We start from the raw sequence: 19335 nt of genomic DNA, 5'->3' as shown, positions 1-19335 counted from the left end.
ACAGGAGCAAACGAGCGCCGATCAATGAGCTGTCTTGTTGATCTGTGCTCGTTTACACGGCCCAGGACATTAAGTTGTGCAGGAACAGGCAGCCATTGCTGTAGGTGAGTGCTACTTCAGCTATACAATTGTTACATAAATATGTGAATTACCAATGTTTATCATTTACATATCTTCAACGATATTAATCCTGGTGCTGATAGCGTGCCGCTGACATTTTTTTACAGCTGTTTTTGGAGCTGTTTTTCTATATATAGTCAATGAAAAATGGCCCAAAAAACGGCTCAAGAAGTGACATGCACTTCTTTTTACGGGGCGTCTTTTTATGCGCCGTATTTTGAAAATGAGGCGTAAAATAACGGCCCGTCTGGACAGAACGCCGTATTTACCATTGAAATCAATGGGCAGATGTTTGTAGGCGTTCTGCTTCCGATTTTTCAGCTGTTTTTCGAGGCGTTTACGGCCTGAAAAACGGCTGACAATAGCCCGTGTGAACATATCCTAAAGCAAACTGTCACTGGCATAAGTAGTTATGGAAGTGGTGGATAATATATAGTGCTGTGAACATATTTTTGCCCACTTCCCAATTTCTTGTATTTTTGCATATTTGTCACACTTGAATGTTTCAGATAATCAAACTACTTTTAATAGACAAAGATCATTTATAGATTTAATTACAGATGCCAAATAAAGTCTTTGAAATCTACCGGTCTGGAAAGACTTAGGGCATGCCCCCACGTGGCGGATTTCCTCCGCAACTTTCCGTATCAATGCCGCACCTAATCCGGGTTGCGGATTACGGCTGCAAAGAGAAGGGACAGCACTTTCCCTAGTGAAAGTAAAAGAATTTCATACTTACCGGCCGTTGTCTTGGTGACGCGTCCCTCTTTCGGCATCCAGCCCTACCTCCCTGGATGACGCGGCAGTCCATGTGACCGCTGCAGCCTGTGATTGGCTGCAGCTGTCACTTAGACTGAAACGTCATCCTGGGAAGCTGGACTGGAGACAGAAGCAGGGAGTTCTCGGTAAGTATGAACTTCTATTTTTTTACAGGTTGATGTATATTGGGATCGGTAGTCACTATCCAGGGTGCAGAAGCAGTTACTGCCGATCGCTTAACTCTTTCAGCACCCTGGACAGTGACTATTTACTGACGTCTCCTAGCAACGCTCCCGTAATTCCGGGAGCCCCATTGACTTCCTCAGTCTGGCTGTAGACCTAGAAATACATAGGTCCAGCCAGAATGAAGAAATGTCATGTTAAAAAAGCAAGACGCATCCGCAGCACACATAACATGTGCATGACAGCTGCGGACTTCATTGCGGAATTTAGAATCTCCATTGAAGTCAATGGAGAAATTCCGCCATGAGTCCGCAACCAGTCCGCCACTGCTCCGCAACAGACAGAGCATGCTGCGGACACCAAATTCCGCTCCGCAGCCTATGCTCCGCAGCGGAATTTTACGCATCGTCTAAACGAACACTTCTAAATTTAAGTGGAAGTCAATGGAGAAACGGCTCCGCTGCGGATTAACGCTGCGGAGTGTCCGCAGCGGAATTCAAGTGAAATTCCGCCACGTGTGAACCCAGCCTTACAAAGCCATTGTGAAGGCTCAGGGACTCTGGTGAACCACAGTGAGAGCCATTATCCACAAATAGAGAAAACCTTGAACAGTGGTCGACCTCCTGGATGAGTCGTCGATGCGCTATAGGTGAAATTTTGTCAGGTTGGCCAATTCAGGGAAGGTTCTTCCCTGAATTGGCCAACCTGACAAAATTTCACAAATAGCGCATCGACGACTCATCCAGGAGGTCACACAAAAACCCAGACGGACGTCTAAAGAACTGCCGGCCTCACTTGCCTCTTTTAAGGTCAAAGTTCACGATTCCACAATAAGAAAGACACTGGGCAAAATTGGCATTCATGGAAGAGTTGCCAGTTGCTGACCCAAGAGAACACTAAGGCTCATTTTGCATTTCTCAAAAAACATCTAGATGATTCCCAAAACTTTCGAGATAATATTCTGTGGACTGATGAGTCAAAGGTGGAACTTTTTGGAAGACATGGGTCTTGTTACTTCTGGCATTAAGCTAATACCATATTCCACCATAAGAACATCATACTAACAGTCAAACATGGTGGACTTGGATAACTATTTGCCTCTAACCTGACCACCACCACCTGATCAGGACCTTCTTCCATGTTTTTATGGAGTCTGTTTCATGCTCTTTGGTGAACTCAAAACGTGTTTCCTTATGTTTCTCTTTAAAGGGAATGTGTCGCTAGAAATTTTTTTTTTTTTTAGTTAAACAGTTAGTGTATAAATGATTAAACATTGTTAAATTGTTTTTAATTTTTTCACTAGTCAGGAAATATTATAAATTAGATTCTAATTTATAACATTTCCCAGTGCTGGTCACTAGATGGAGCAATTCCCAAAATTGCAGCATTGGCATGTGGTAAAGCAACCACATTACTTTATGCTGCAAAATTTGAGAATACACACTCGCTCTAGTGAGCTCTCAGAATCCCCCCATCCCTTATCCTGGCTAGTGCCAGGAGAAAGGAGGGGATTGAACGGTCAAACCTCCTACACTGTGTGCCGCCATTTCTTGAGCTAACACACAGTGTAGTAGGTTTACATACAGTAGTAAACACACACTAAAACACGTACATACACAGACATAACTTACCTGCTCCTGCCGCCGCTGCTCCCTCCGGTCCGTCCGCTCCGTCTGCTCCCTCCGCTCTAAGTGCTTGCTTCAGAACACAAGTCCGGAAGCCGCAACCGGAAGTAGTAATCTTACTGTCCGGCCGCGGCTTCCGGTCCAAAACAAAATGGCGCCGGACGTCGCTCGGCCGAAGACCTTCAATTTGGACTGTGTGCGGGCGCATGCGCCGTACCCACACAGACGGCGTACAGCATAGTGGATGTAACGTGTCCCGTTCGCATTCACTATGGGGCTGTATGTGCCGTATTCCATGTCTGTATGTGTCGTTAAAGGAACAGTGTCATGGCAAATAATTTTTTTATATGTTAAAGATGTTAGTGCTGTAATAAAAACGTTTATATTCATTTGTGTGTTTGTGTTTTACTGTTTCTTATTTTTACACTTTTTCTTCCCTATGGGGGCTGCCATTTTTTGTTCCATTTCTGTGTGTGTCGATTAACGACACACACAGACATGGAGTACGGCAGCCACAGTCCCATAGGGACTGTGAACGGCTCCCGTCCCATTCACGTCCGTGTACGGCGTCTGTGTGGGAACTGCGCATGCGCCGCTCCCACACAGTCCTATTCGAAATTGGCGCCGTCCGGCGCCATTTTCCTGTGGACCGGAAGTCGCGGCCGGACTGTAATATTACTACTTCCGGTCGCGGCTTCCGGACTTGTGCACATGGAACAGCGGCAGCAAAGGGAGCGGACGGGCCGGAGGGAGCCGCGGCGGCAGGAGCAGGTAAGCGATTTCAATGTATGTTAGTGTTTGTGTGTGTTTACTACTGTATGTAAACCTACTACACTGTGGGTTACCTCAAAAAATGGCGACACACAGTGTAGGAGGTTAAACCTTTCAAACCCCTCGTTTATCCCGGCACTAGCCAGGATAAAGGAGGGGGGGATGCTGAGAGCTCACTAGAGCGAGAGCTTTTAACCCAATGTTGCAATGCTGCAATTTTGGGAACTAGCTCCATCTAGTGACCAAAAATGGGTAGTATTATAAATTTGAAAAAATTTATAATATTTCCTGACTCGCGAAAAAAATAAAAAAAATTTGAACAGTGTTTAATCACCCACACACTAAATGTTTAAATTTTAAAAAAAAAACATGTTTTTCGGGCGACACCATGCCTTTAATCGACACATACAGAGATGGAAAAAAAAAAATGGCAGCCCCCATAGACAAGAAAAAGTAAAAATATAAAAAAAAGTAAAACACAAACACACAAATAAATAAAACATTTTTTAATAAAACACTAAAAGCAAATTGATATAAACATTTTTTTTCGCGACACTCGTCCTTTAAGCAATGGCTTTTTTTTCTGGCCACTCTTCCATAAAGCCCCTGTCTGGGGAGTGTACGGCTTATAGTAGTCACAAAAAGAGAGATCAGCAGCACATCACAGTCCAAAAAACATGGAAAACAGTTTTCAAAAATACATCCACAAGGTGCAAGCAGTGTCGGGCTGCAGCCACTCAAACTCCTCTATAATCACAAATCACTTGAGAAAGACCCACACTAGGGTCGAAACGTCGCTTTTCTTATGGTGAAATAAAAGCTTTTTTGCTTTTGACACTCTGTTGCGGTTCTTCTTGGATTCGTCTTATAGTTGTCCTATGGACAATTACTACCATCTCCGCTGTGGATCTTCAGAGCTTCTTCAGTGTTATCATCTGTATCTTTGTTGAATCTCTGATTATTGCCCTCCTTGCCCGGTGTGTGAGTTTTGGTAGGCGCCTTCTTTTGTCAGGTTTGTCATGTTCTTTCCATTTTGTTATAATGGATTTGATGGTTCTCCTTGGGATGTTCAAAGTTTATTTTTTTTCTTTATAACCAAACCATGATCTAAACTTCTCCACAACTTTGTCTCTGACCTGTTGGGGGATCTCCTTGGTCTTCATGTTGCTTAGTGGTGATGTAGACTCAGGAGCCTTTCAGAACAGGCGTATTTATACTGACGTCATGTGACAGGCTTGAGAGAGACCCTCTACTTGTCACGGGTCGAAACGTTGCCATTTTTTACTGGATGTTTGACCAATAAAAGAATCTACTGATTGAAATTTGGGAGACGTGTGCTGCTGTTCAACCATGCTTTTTATGAGGATATCCACAGGATATGTCATAAATGTCAGATAGATGCGGGTCCCACCTATGGGACCCGCGTCTATCTCTAGAACGGGGCCCCCTAAACTCTGTTCTACCGCTCTGTGTTGTGGCTGACGCGTGTGATTCCTGACCATGAATTACGCTGTTTCCGCAAGTCCCATAGAACTGAATGGTTGATACGGAAACAGCGTAGCTCAGCGAAAAAATACATCTTATGGAAACAACTGAGCAAGCTTGATCGTATAGTCTCATAGACGTCAGTAGAGAAAGCTGCAAACTTGCGCGGCCGCCTCTCGGCTCAGTCCCTTCTTGCTGTCAGATTATTATTTTTTTAATGCGAGGTAGAGCTAAAGGAGCAAAATTCTCTTTTTGTGCTGTAGGCTTTCCCATTCCTAGAAGCTATGAGGGTATGTTCACACGGCTTATTTTCAGCCATTTTTCGAGCCAAAAAACGTCCGAAAAATCAGAAGCAGAACGCCTCCAAACATCTGCCTGTTCATATCAGTAGGAAAAACGTCGTTCTGTTCCGATGGGCCTTTTTTGAAAAAACGTCGCGTAAAAAGACGCCCCCTAAAAAGAAGTGCATGTCAATTCTTGAGACGTTTTTGGAGCCGTTTTTCATTGACTGTAGAAAAACATCTCCAAAAACGGCCGTAAAAAATGCAGCGAAAAACGCGAGTTTGCTTATAAAACGGCTGAAAATCAGGAGCTGTTTCCCCTTGAAAACAGCAACATATTTTCCACCATTTTTTAGTAAGCGTGTGAACAGAGCCTAAGGCTGATGATGTTCTCCTGATGGTCCTTAAATTTAATCGGTTAAAACGAAAACAAGATATTTGTTTCATTGTTAAATCCCTTGAACTTTTAAACAAGAAAGTCGGATTCTATTTTCACTCAATTCTCCCCTGGCAGGAGTTCAGAGCCAAGGACAAGAATGTTTCTGTGTAGCTCTTAAATAGTTGGCTGTCATCAGCCCAGGCAGGCGATGGTGGACAGGCAGAAGTCTCCCATGGCTGAAGACTGCCGCCTCATTATGTTGTGATAGATTTACACCGTCGTCTTCTGTTTATGTTGCGTTTGGTTTCCGAGGGGCTTCATGAAGTGGAAAAACATTGTTAACCTCAAAGTAGTCTCTAACCCTCGGGTTAAGAACAAGGCCAGATTGGTTTTCACCTTGGAAATGTCACTCACCTCCCCCCATCGTCAAGCCCGTGATACTATCTGATGATGATTCTTAATTGCAAGTCCAAACCTTCTTCCCAGAAATAATAAACAGAATGAATCAAGCCAAGAACATTAATTGAAGCTGACAACAGTGGAACAAGGTCACAAATCTGCCGCGGCAAATTCCCTTCTCCCTAAATCCTCTACGAAATGTGAAAAGGAATCCAAGTTGCTTTGGAAAATTGTCCAGTATAGAAAAAAGTGATGTCGAGTGATTAAAATACTTTCTTGTTTTATATTCGGAGGTATCTTGTGACCTTGTACTAATTTCAGTCCTCCTATGCAATTGGTTCTATCAGGGCTTACAATAATGTTTCAGAAGAGAATTACCAAAGTTAGCTGTAGACCACAGCAATATATTCCATACCCTTAGGCCCCATGCACACGCCCGTGCCCGTAATCATGGCCCACGATTGTGGGCACGGCCGGCCGCCGAAGGAGGCCAACAGCCACCCACATTTGCGAGTCATGCTCCCATATAAAGTACGGGAGCACGGTCCGTGAAAAGCAACAGAACGGACATTTTCTGTCTTTTGCGGTACACTTGAGATCAGGTGACTGGTCCAGTCCTGTGCGTCACCGACCCCAGTCAAAAGTGATCCTTCGCCGCATGACCACCTCCTCCTTCTGACGGTGAGTCGTGTCAGGCAGAGCGGAGAGGGGTAGCGGTAGGCTACCGCTCTCCGTTCTGTTTGAACTAAGTACAGGGGAAGAGGGGAGGCTGTGCGGAGCTACTTACAAGGGAATGGGGGGGCGCTATCTAAAAGGGGGGCACTATCTAGAAGGTGGCTATGTGTGGCTATCTAGAAGGAGGGGCTGTGTGTGGCTATTTACAAGGGGGGCTGGTGTGGCTATCTACAAGGGGGGCTGTGTGGCTATCTACAGGGGGGGCTGTGTGGCACTATCTACAGGGGAGTCTGTGAGGCAGTATCTACAGGGGAGTCTGTGAGGCAGTATCTACAGGGGTCTGTGTGGTGCTTTTTACGGGTGGTCTGTGTGGCGCTATCTACAGGGGTAGTGGTGTAATGAGGGATTGTTTCGTTGATGTTTATAATTGGTGTTTATAACTGTCGTCTATTTTACTGCTGGACTTATAATATTAAACTAATTTAAAACAACTTTTCTTATTCTCTTATTTAGTCGCTATAATAGTGTTTACTGGGGGTATTACTTTTGGTCATCAGATCGCCCACCATTGATGGAGACTTGTCCTGCTCCCTTACTGCCCCGCTCAAGACTAAGGCCCCATGCACACGAACGTAAAAACGCCCGTAATCACGGGCCGTAATTACAGCCCGTTATTACGGGCCCATGGACTTCTATTGGCCACGGGTACCTCCCCGTATGCTTACGGGAAGGTGCCCGTGCCGTTGAAAAATATAGAACATGTCCTATTTTAGGCCGTAATTACGGCACGGGCAGCCCATAGAAGTCAATGGGGCTCCCGTAATTACGGGTGACTACGTGTGTGCACCCATAATTATGGGAGCGTTGCTAGGCGACGTCAGTAAATAGTCACTGTCCAGGGTACTGAAAAAGTTAAGCGATCGGCAGTAACTGTTTCTGCACCCGGGACAGTGACTACCGATCCCAATATACAGCAACCTGTTAAAAAAATAGAAGTTCATACTTACCCAGAACTCCCTGCTTCTTCCTCCAGTCCGGCCTCCCAGGATGACGTTTCAGTCTAAGTGACGGCTGCAGCCAATCACAGGCCAATCACAGGCTGCAGCCAATCACAGGCCAATCACAGGCTGCAGCGGTCACATGGACTGCCGCGTCATCCAGGGAGGTCGGGCTGGATGTCAAAAGAGGGACGCGTCACCAAGACAACGGCCGGTAAGTATGAAATTCTTTTACTTTTACTAGGGAAAGTGCTATCCCTTCTCTCTATCCTGCACTGATACAGAGAAGGGCTGCCGATTAGTGAAGTGCAATTTTGCATCAAAAACGTGCCCGTAAATATGGGTGGAATACTGGTGACACCGGACCCGTATTTACGGGCACGGGTCCGTAAATACTGGTGCAATACGGGTCGAATACGTGTGACCAAGGACCCGTATTTACGCCAGTATTTACGGGAGGACAAAAATAAGTTCGTGTGCATGAGGCCTTAGAGGGAATATTGCAAGTGACATGCACTTTTTTTTACGAGGCGTTTTTTTACGCAGCCGTTTTTAAAAACGGCAGCGTAAAAAAGCCCTGTGTGAATGGAATGCCCTTTATGCAAATTAAAATCAATGGGCAGATGTTTGGAGGTGTTCAGAGGTAAGAGGTAATGACTGAGAACTGTACATAGCAGAGCTGAGTGACGGAGCAGGTCAGCAGAGCGTAGTCAAAGCCGTTTTGCTTGCTAGAAGAAATGTACTGGATGATTAAATATCTGCTGGCATTGCCCACACTGAGTCACCCTGTAGATACTTCTGTCCCAAGTGCAGAGAATCAGAATGCCCGGGAAGGTGACGAGCGGACAGGACACGGCTGACGCTGCAGAAGGTGTCAATCTTGTCAGCACTCCAATAAAACGGAGCCTCGTATCCATCCTCTGGTTAACAGCAAAACAGGGAGTCAGAATACGGATACGTTAAATCCAGGGTTAAAACCAATGTCAATTTAATTATATCATCTCTTTCTAAATCAGGTCCAGATCTAGTTACAAAACCTGGCCTGTCCTTACGGAGAAGCACATGGTCCTTCTTTAAGATGGTCATGAAGACATCGCCGGGTGGGACTGACCACATGCCAGAAGATGGAGCACCCACTTTAATGAAACTGTGACAAATAAATCCCCAGCTGTACTTTCAAAGTCCTTCTGAAGCTCAACTCCTCGTGATAGTCCACATGCGGAGAGTCCAAATTATTAATGGTTGACGACATCGGAAAATTCATGTTACGCACCATGTTATGGGCATAAAATTCACACTATGAATTATATATTTACCCCGACCATAGGGACGTCTACAAGTTGCTTAGTATTTGAAGAAAAATTCTAGTAAAAATTAGGGTATGTGCACACGACAACGCCAATTACGTCTGAAATTACGGAGCTGTTTTCCGGAGAAAACAGCTCCTGAATTTCAGACGTTTTTACAAGTACTCACGTTTTTCGCTGCATCTTTTACGGACGTAATTTGGAGCTGTTCTTCATTGGAGTCAATGAAAAATGCCTCCAATTACGTCCCAAGAAGTGTCCTGCACTTCTTTGACGCGGCCGTAATTTTACACGCCGTCTTTTGACAGCGACGCATAAAATGACAGGTCGTCGGCACAGAACATCGTAAGACCCATTGCAGGCAATGGGCAGATGTTTGCCGACGTATTGGAGCCGTCTTTTCAGGCGTAATTCAAGGCGTAAAACGCCTCCATTACGCCTGAAAATTGGTCGTGTGCACATACTCTTAGAGTTTCCCATTATAATAACTTCAGCAATTGTTGTTCACACGGGGCGGATATGTTGCATAAAAGCACGCAGCGTATCCGCCCTGTGCGGCGCAGGGAATTCCGGGTGAAAAACCGCACCAAACTGTGGAACAGTTTTTCGCCCTGAATGTCCGCAGCGGAAGACGGCAGCACTTAGCACTCAGGTAAGTAAAAATTTGTTTTTTTTCAAAGGAACAGTACCCTTAGGCTATGTTCACACGCTTCGCAAAAAACGTCTGAAAATACGGAGCTGTTTTCAAGGGAAAACAGCTCCTGATTTTCCACCGTTTTTAAGCAACTCGCGTTTTTACCAGCGGTTTTTACGTGCGTTTTTGGAGCTGTTTTTCTATAAGTTATCTCTATAAGTCCTGCCATTTCTTTATTTTTCGGCCGCTTAAAAAAAGGGCCCTTCGGAAATAGAACGCCGTATTCCCCATTGAAATCAATGGGCAGATATTTGGAGGCGTTCTGCTTTCCGATTTTTCAGCCGAAAATAAGCCGTGTGAACATACCCAAACAGGTATGATTTGCCGATTGACAAGAGGGGGAAAAATGAGGGATCTAGAATACATATAGAAGATTTCAGGTTTTGTTGCAGAAATTTCTGCGACTGGAAATCAGTTCCATTCATCTTATTGGAATTTTTAGGAATCCCGGCACCTGCTGCAGAAACAGCCACATTCAGATGAATAAAATGGATTTTTAGCTGCAGAAATGTTTTCAATAACTCTGCCGTATGTGAATTTACTGTAGGCCTTGTTCACACAGTGCAACGTTGGGGACCTAGAATGGACTTCAGGTCTGTCTGGACACTCCGCCTGTTGGTAGGACACAATCTAGCGAAACCACCTGAGTCATAATGACACAAATTATATTAGGACAGATCTACTATTCAAAATACGTCGAAATTCTGGCTCAAATTGAGTGAGACTTCTGGCCTTTTGCGCCCGTTTATAAGCTGTTTTAGACTCTTCTTTTCAACACGTTCTGCAAGTGGGTGTGGCTTAGCATGGTAGAAACGGGGTCCAACAGAAACGGGTGTGGCTGAAATGTGACGCCTTGTGCCAAATTTTGGCGCAAAAACTGGTGTCATCTAAACCAACCAAGAGGTGGTATAAAAAAAGAGAAAAGAGTCCAGCAGGTCTAATTAGATGCATAAAATGTATCATACGGCGCGCACCACTTGGATAAATTTGGCACATTTTCTGACTGCCTTGCCTATGTTTGCCGTAATCATCTGATCACTGCTGGACCGACTCCTCTACTGGCAATCGGTATTAGACAACGCGCATTGAAATTAAATGGACAATGCAATACACGGTCTTGCCGAGTCCACCAGAGTGGGAGCCTCTCTTTCCAGTAGATCTCGCCCATGCACGCGACCGTAGTGGTGTGCACGGCCGTGATTTGCGGCTCGGATGGCCGCCGTGCACATGGCCGTACTGCATACATTTCAACGAGCCTGGACCGCAAAATGCGGCCGTAATAAGACATTTCCTATTTTTTTGCGGTCCAGGCTCCCGGGCAATGCACGGACCATGGAAACCACGGTCATCTGCATGGGCCCATTGAAATGAATAGGGCCGCAATTCACCCGCAGGCATGGGACCTAATAGGGCTACATGATGCAATCAGACCCACTGCTTATAAAATACAAAGCTAATTAAAAAAAATGCAATTATTTTGGGAAAAGTTTTCTGTAGAGTAGATCACCCCATACTTATCATACCCAAGCATAATCTTACATAGCATTCTCGAGGCAGCCATACCGTAGATGCCACTTGACGTCGCTTGTTGACCCCGGAATAGGCGCGTGTCCCGTGTCTTTGTAAACTGATAGATCTTCATTTTTGGTCATATTCATCAGGAGATTTTGTGTCATGTGAGAAGGCTACATCTGTTCCCAGCGATGATGAAGTGATACATATATTTACTTTACAACTTCATTAACCTTTCACCAGGGAGGATCATGTGACGGGGCCCAATGACCAGGTACCATTAATCAGCGATCCTCAGGGTCGACCAGACGAGATTTGATCCCCTAGTATACAAATTATACATTGACTGCACAAGAAATGTAGCTATTAACATATCCATGGCTGCGTTTAGTTTTCCTTTATGATGAAATGGCTCAACATTCGTACGAAGACCATTTATTAACCCCTTCCCGACTCAGCCATTTTTTCACATTTTCAATTTCATTTTTTTCCTCCCCAAGTTCCAAAAGCATAACTTTTACATTTTTCCGTCCCATGAGGGCTTGATTTTTGCGGGACGAGTTGTAGTTTTTTGTAGAGCCATTTATTGTACCATATAATTTACTAGGAAACGGGAAAAAAATTATTTGTGGGGTAGAAAATGATAAACACAGCGATTCCTCCATTGTTTTTTGCGCTTCGATTTTACGGAATTCCGTGTACAATTAAAACAACATGTTAACTTTATTCTGCGGGTCAATACGATTACGGTGATACCAAATTTATATTGTTTTTCCCAGATTTTACTACTTTTACAAGAAAAAAATGTGAAAAACAAAATTTATTTTGTGTGGCTAAATTCTGAGAGCCGGAACTTTTTTATTTTTCCGTCGATTAAGCGGTATGAAGGCTTATTTTTTGCGGGATTAGCTGTAGTTTTTATTGCTACCGCTTTGCGGTACATGCGAGGTTTTGATCACTTTTTATTCTATTTTTTGTGGGAGATTAGGTGACCAAAAAATAGAGATTGTGGCATTTTCATATTTTTTTTTTTAACGCACACACCCTGCGGGTTAAATAATGATATATTGTAATAGTTCAGACTGTTACGGATGTGGCGATACCAATTATGTTTATGTTTTTTATTTTTTTACAATGCTTTAGTGGGTAAATGGGAAAAGTTTTTTTTTTGGACATTTTAATATTTTATTATTTTTTGTACATAAAAAAAAAACTTTATTCAACTGATATTTACTTTTTTTATTAGTCTCCCAAGGGGACTTGAACCAGCGATCGTTTGATCGCTTGCACTATATGCTGCAATACTAATGTATTGCAGTATATTGTCTTTCTCACAGGCTTCTATTGAGCCCTGCCAGAGGGAGCACGTAATAGGAGCACAAAGATGGCGGACCTGGGGGATCTTGATCCAGCTGCCAGAGCAACCATAGCCACCTTGCGATTGCATTGCGGGGGGCGCAATGAGCTGTTAGAGAGGGTCGCCCCCCTCTTTCTAACGAATGCCGTGGTTGCTATTGACCTCAGCATTTAGCAGGTTAAACAAGCGGGATCGTGCTCGAACGCGATCCCACTCGTTATTGTGAAGTGTCGGCTGTAACAAACATCCGACACCTGCATTGTATGGGGCGAGCTCAGCCGGTGGGCCCGCTCCATACTAGCCCCTGCCTGGCTATGACGTATCCATACGTCAAATGTCGGGAAGTGGTTAAAGTGCACATAGTGGCTCCTGCTCTGGCGGCTGTCTAATATAAGGTTTCCTCTGTAGCGTGCGGTCGTCCACAGCCTCCCTTGGCGCTAACAACTGATCTCCAGGGGTTACATTAGAAGAAGTGTTGTCCAGCTGGGGCAATCTCTCTAAGGGTATGTGCACACACACTAATTACGTCCGTAATTGACGGACGTATTTCGGCCGCAAGTCCCGGACCGAACACAGTGCAGGGAGCCAGGCTCCTAGCATCATACTTATGTACGATGCTAGGAGTCGCTGCCGGACAACTGTCCCGTACTAAAAACATGATTACAGTACGGGACAGTTGTCCTGCAGAGAGGCAGGGACTCCTAGCGTCGTACATAAGTATGATGCTAGGAGCCCGGCTCCCTGCACTGTGTTCGGTCCGGTACTTGCGGCCGAAATACGTCCGTCAATTACGGACGTAATTAGTGTGTGTGCACATACCCTAAAAGCTCTCACTGCATTAATACAATGGCTTCAAATTTTAAAGAGGGTGTCATGGATAAGGAGTAACGAGCGCTGATTACTGATTACTGATACTAGCTCAGTCTAGTCTCGTTGATCGGCGCTTGTTTACATTGCCCATGTCGGGTCGTGTAAGAGGGCTCTAAGGGTACGTATTCCGGACACAACTCCCAGACTCCCCATGGTTCCGAACTTAGATCGTGATAGGGTTCCTTGGTGATCTATATTCGGTTCAGTAGAACTTTGGGTGTTGCGGTTGTAATATGGACCTTACAATGCGACCATATTACAGTCATGTGACATTGACCTAGGTTGCTTTGCTTTTGTGATGAAACATAATAGAATCCTATCGAGTGCTTTGCTTCTAAATGTCCGGTTTCTGCCCATGTTACGGCCATCTAGGAGCGGAATCCCATCTGGTTGCATTTATAGACCTCATGCATATACTGTGACTGCATTACAGATCCGTGTGGTATAGATTTGGTAAATATGGCATTTATAGAATTCTATAGGCCCAACAAAGTTTTTTTCTCGTGCATTTCATATGAATCTGTAAGAAAAAAATATATTTAGGGCATGCTCCATCTCATGCAGTGTTACAAAGGTATTCTCCCTCGAAGTATTGCTTTTAGGGGAAAATACCATATCTCCCAACCATCCCGGATTGAGCGGGACAGTCACCAATTGTGGCGTCATATATGGACGGTGACGTCAGTGGCTACTGATTGAGCGGAATCCCCGTTGCCGATGATCTGGCTGGGAATTCCGCTCCTAGAGGAATCCCCTGAGGTCACTGTCCATATATATATATATATATATATATATATATATATATGCTTTATACTGTATGGTGGCAGCTATGGGGGCTTTATACTGTATGGTGGCAGCTATGGGGGCTTTATACTGTATGGTGGCAGCTATGGGGGCTTTATACTGTATGGTGGCAGCTATGGGGGCTTTATACTGTATGGTGGCAGCTATGGGGGCTTTATACTGTATGGTGGCAGCTATGGGGGCTTTATACTGTATGGTGGCAGCTATGGGGGCTTTATACTGTATGGTGGCAGCTATGGGGGCTTTATACTGTATGGTGGCAGCTATGGGGGCTTTATACTGTATGGTGGCAGCTATGGGGGCTTTATACTGTATAGTGGCAGCTATGGGGGCTTTATACTGTATAGTGGCAGCTATTCGGCATTATACTGTATAGGAGTCAGTATGGGAGCATGATACTGTGTGGGCGGATTAGAGGCATGGCTTCATGTACATGGCCGTGCATTTGTGGCCGCAATTTATCCGCATTTTTGCGGATAAATTGTGGACCCATTCATTTCTATAGTCCCATTTCACACGTCCGTAATTTTCATGGATCCGTGTGGGGGCTGCAAATCCGGTCCGCAAAAACGCAGAACATTTCATTCTACGGTCCAGATTTTCAGATTCACTAATACTGGAGATTTGTTGTGGATCTGTGAGTCCTGATGACAGACTGATGCACTATGACGGTTTTTTTTAGGTCCACTGGACCGCAACGGACTGGTGGTTGTGTGGACTGCAAAACCAATGCGGTCCTGTGCATGTGGTTTACAAAAGTCAGAGCAAATACCGCTTTCTTACACCTTGCAACAACTATCATACCGAAGAATAAAACTTTTCTCGCTATTTACAAATAAGAAAAAATTTGACAAAAAATATTTTTCCACTTCTGATAAAAATGAAGGATATGGACCTAATGATACCACATTTTTACTTTGTGCTGCTGGCTGATTTTTATTTTACATATTTGATGGGATACATTAATTGGCGGCCGGGGCCGTCAGGATATATGGATTTATATGAATGAGACTATTGTTCTGCGGCACAGTACAGCCCATCCCCCTTTCTTAAGGGGGTTTTACACGGGGCAATTATCGGGCAGAGTAGTGTTCATATAACGCTCGTTGCCGATAAGTGTCCTGTGTAGACAGGGGAACGATCAGCAGATGAACGAGCAAACACTGGATCATCTGCTGGTCGCAACGCTTTTAAAAATTGAAATATTATCATTGTCGGCAGCACGTCTTGGCGTGTAATCAGGGAGACGCGCTGCCGACATGATAATAATGTATGCGGATGAGCGATCGGAGTAATGACCGCTCGTCCCCATCCATAGCTCCGTGTGACAGGAGCAAACGAGTGCCGATCAACGAGCTGTCTATCAGCGCTCGCTGCACTGGCCAAAATTGGCCAGTGTAGTAGCGTGTAACGTCTATGGCCGGGGGCCGTCGTTCAGACTTACCCTCTGACGGCCCCAGCTATGGCCATCTCTCTTCACGGCGTCAGCTCCCTCCAGGGAGACGCCCCCACCATTTCTTGGTCCTAGGACTGTTTACCGCAGGTCGCGCGCACGGCTTTAAAGGGCCAGTACGCGTCCAGCTGTCACCCATCAAATATTAGCCCAAATGGCTGCTGGACCATAAAAAGGGGCTCTGCCCACTTGTTCCTCGCCTCAGCGTTGTTGTATACCTAAGTTTGCCTTGTAAATGGTTTCCCAGTGTTTTCCAGTTCCCAGTGTTACCCATTCCTGCTGAATGTACCCTGTATCCCGTGCTATCGTATCTACTGAGAAAGTCAAGTTGAGTCTTCCGCTGCATCCACGGTGCCACCTGCTGTGAAAATCAAGTCGTGCCTCCACCACGGTCTACATTGCCTCAAGGACCCGTTCCGAACTATAGACATTGTTTTGTACCTTGTTGGCCAGCTGTTACTCCACTACGCGGTACGGCCCAGTGGGTCCACACCCCGCGCCGTGACATAGGGCCTTACGTTAGAGGATCTGCCATGGTGATAGGGTATCTGTTGAATGCCCTTATTGTAAGAAGACTGTGGGTACAAAAACACCCATATGTTCGTGGTGGAGCAGAAGAGAGACAAACCACGATATGTTAACTAATCCAACCATCTTTAATGATTGCCCTGGAAAAATCATCTGCCAGCACCCCCGCCACCAGTGCTAGCACTCACTGCCTTTTTTACAAATAGGGCACCTAATAGATACACTAGAGGTCTGTCACCATGACATATTCTCTTTTATTAGGACAACCCCTCTCCATATGCCTTGTTAGGGCATATTGACATTTTAGAGGGTTTTCCCATGCTGGACAACCCCCTCTATCAATCAGAGTGGAGAACCGCTGCCAACAGTGGCCCTCGCTTAAGCGGACTGGGCCCATTCATGTATTACATGGATGGCCATTTATTTGAATGCCCTTTATGCAACACTACATTTCCCCTATAGCCCCCTGCATGACTGGTCAGAGCTTTCCCTGGAAATAACATCCAATCGCTGGGCTTCAATATAGAAAGAGGTTGTTATGCTGAGACAACGGCTGGATTTACCAGACGTCTACAACCTACAATTTACCTCCAATTAGACCATAGGGGGTCCTTCATGAATAGACAACAAAACCTACATGTGAACCAAGAAGAAGGATATAACGCTCAATCAATATACCAATATTATCTTTATTAAATATATATACAGTATGTAAGAAATCTCCAAGGACACAGAAAATGTCCAACTCTCCCTCTACAACAGGACCATATTACACTGGCCAATGATCGGGCAAAGGGGCGTTCATATGAATGCTCGTTCCCGATAATTGCCGTGTGTAATCAAACGCTCGTTCATCGGCTGATTTGCTCTTTTATACAGCATTAAAAATCATCGTTGTCGGCAGCGCATGTGTAATCAGGGAGATGCGCTGCCGACCTGATGGCAATGTATGGGGACGAGAGATCGAAATTACGATCGCTTGTCCCTATACGTAAGCAATCATTGCTCCGGGTGGAAGGAGCAAAGAAGGGCCGATCAACGAGCCCTCTCATTGATCGGCGCTCGTTTACGCGGCCCATGTTGGGCCGCGTAATAGGAGCCTAAGTACTGCATGCATTTTCTTGACCACAAGAAAAAATTAGAGACTTTAGAGATGGATCAATATACATTCTCGTAATCTAAGAAAAGTGCAATACAGCAGTAGTAGAGATATAAGAAGCAGCAATCGCCACACACATAACCATAAGTACCAAGCTTGGGGTATGACAGTGGCATGAAACAGGGGCTGTAAGTAACTAAAGGTGCTACAACATGACTGCCAAGGAAACGGGGCAGACCTAAAAATATAAAAATGGGCTGATATGCCCCAAAAGTGGTCAGACCCTCGGTGGTCTGTGTAAATATGGTGAATGACGCCACGCATACAACTAGTCTGTATAAATCATGAAACAAAGACCAAACTAGTAAGGTAAATGCAGCCCAGATATATGTATAAATAACAGGTGGTACAAGGTACCAATGAGCGATAAGCGGCAGTCGCCAATAGACAGGGCCGGCCTTAGGACAGATAAAAGTACACAGTATAATGCCCCTTTAGTGCCACCACACAATATAATGTCCCTTTTGTGCCCCCACACAATATAATGCCCCTTTTGTTCCCCCCATACACTATAATGCCCCCTTAGCTGCCCCATACAGTATATTGCCCCCATAGCTGTCTTCACACAGTATAATGCCCACATAGCTGCCCCACAAAGTATAATGCCCCCTTTAGTGACCCCCTTCAGTATAATGCCTCCTTTACTCTCCCCACACAGTATAATGCTCCTTATTTCCCCCTTCACTGTGTAATGTCCCCTTTAGTGCCCCCACACAATATAATGTCCCTTTTGTGCCCCCATATGGTATAATGCCCACATAGCTGCCCCACACAGTATAATGCCCACATAGCTGCCCCACACAGTATAATGCCCGCTTTAGTGACCGCCCTCATTATAATGCCTCCTTTACTCTCCCCACACAGTATAATGCCCCTTATTTCCCCCTTCACAGTATAATGTCCCCTTTAATGACCCCCCTCAGTATAATGCCTCATTTACTCTCCCCACGCAGTATAATGCCCCTTATTTCCTCCTTCACAGTATAATGTCCCCTTTAGTGAGCCCAACACAGTATAATGCTTCTGTTAGTGCCCCCAAACAGTACAATGTCCCCCAAGTGCCCCCACAATATAATGCCCCTTTTAGTACCCCCCCCCCACACACACACACACACACACACACACACACACACCGTATAAGGCCACCATTATGGACCACACACAGTATAATGCCCCTCATGCTCCCGCACACATCATAATGCCCTTTAATGCACCACACAATATAATGCCCCTTTTAGTACCCCCCCCCCCACACACACACACACACACCGTATAAGGCCACCATTATGGACCACACACAGTATAATGCCCCTCATGCTCCCACACACATCATAATGCCCTTTAATGCACCACACAATATAATGCCCCCTTTAGTGCCCCCCACAGTATATTGCCCCATTTAGTGCCCACCATGCAGTATAATGGTCCCTTTAGTTTTCACCCACTGTTCCTCTGCTTTGGCCCCAGCGCTGCACTGTCAGTTTTAGTGCAGCGCCGCACCTGGAGCAGAGATGAAGCGCCCAGGCCGGAAGGCAGCTGCAGCGTCGCCGGGCCCGGGCACTTCAGAAACGCAGTGGGTGGGGAGGAGCCAGCGCAGCGACCCCTTCCTCTTACTGGAGTGATGCGCCCTGTACCACCGCACAGGTCGCACACCCCAAAGGCCGGCCCTGCCGATAGATTAACACGTCCCATGGGCCAGGACTGTGTCCAACATACGTAAGTATCATAAGTACCTGGTTGAAAAGATTCACAAAATATCATCATCCACATCAAATCGATTGAGAATAAAACTTTTAAAGATTTCCTCATCTCTAATGGCTTCATGTTAATCCCGGTATAACATAATGAGAGCTCTTCTACAATCAATCACTTGACATACACCACCAGTCCGTCTAATCCCGGGAGACACATGTTTGCTATTTATATCTTTTATTGCTTCTCCCGCATAAGGTGCCAGATTTCTACTAATGAGCTAA

This window comes from Rhinoderma darwinii, chromosome 1 (assembly GCF_050947455.1).
Source record: "Rhinoderma darwinii isolate aRhiDar2 chromosome 1, aRhiDar2.hap1, whole genome shotgun sequence".
Lineage (NCBI taxonomy): Eukaryota > Metazoa > Chordata > Amphibia > Anura > Rhinodermatidae > Rhinoderma > Rhinoderma darwinii.
Note: the sequence above shows the minus strand (reverse complement) of the source record.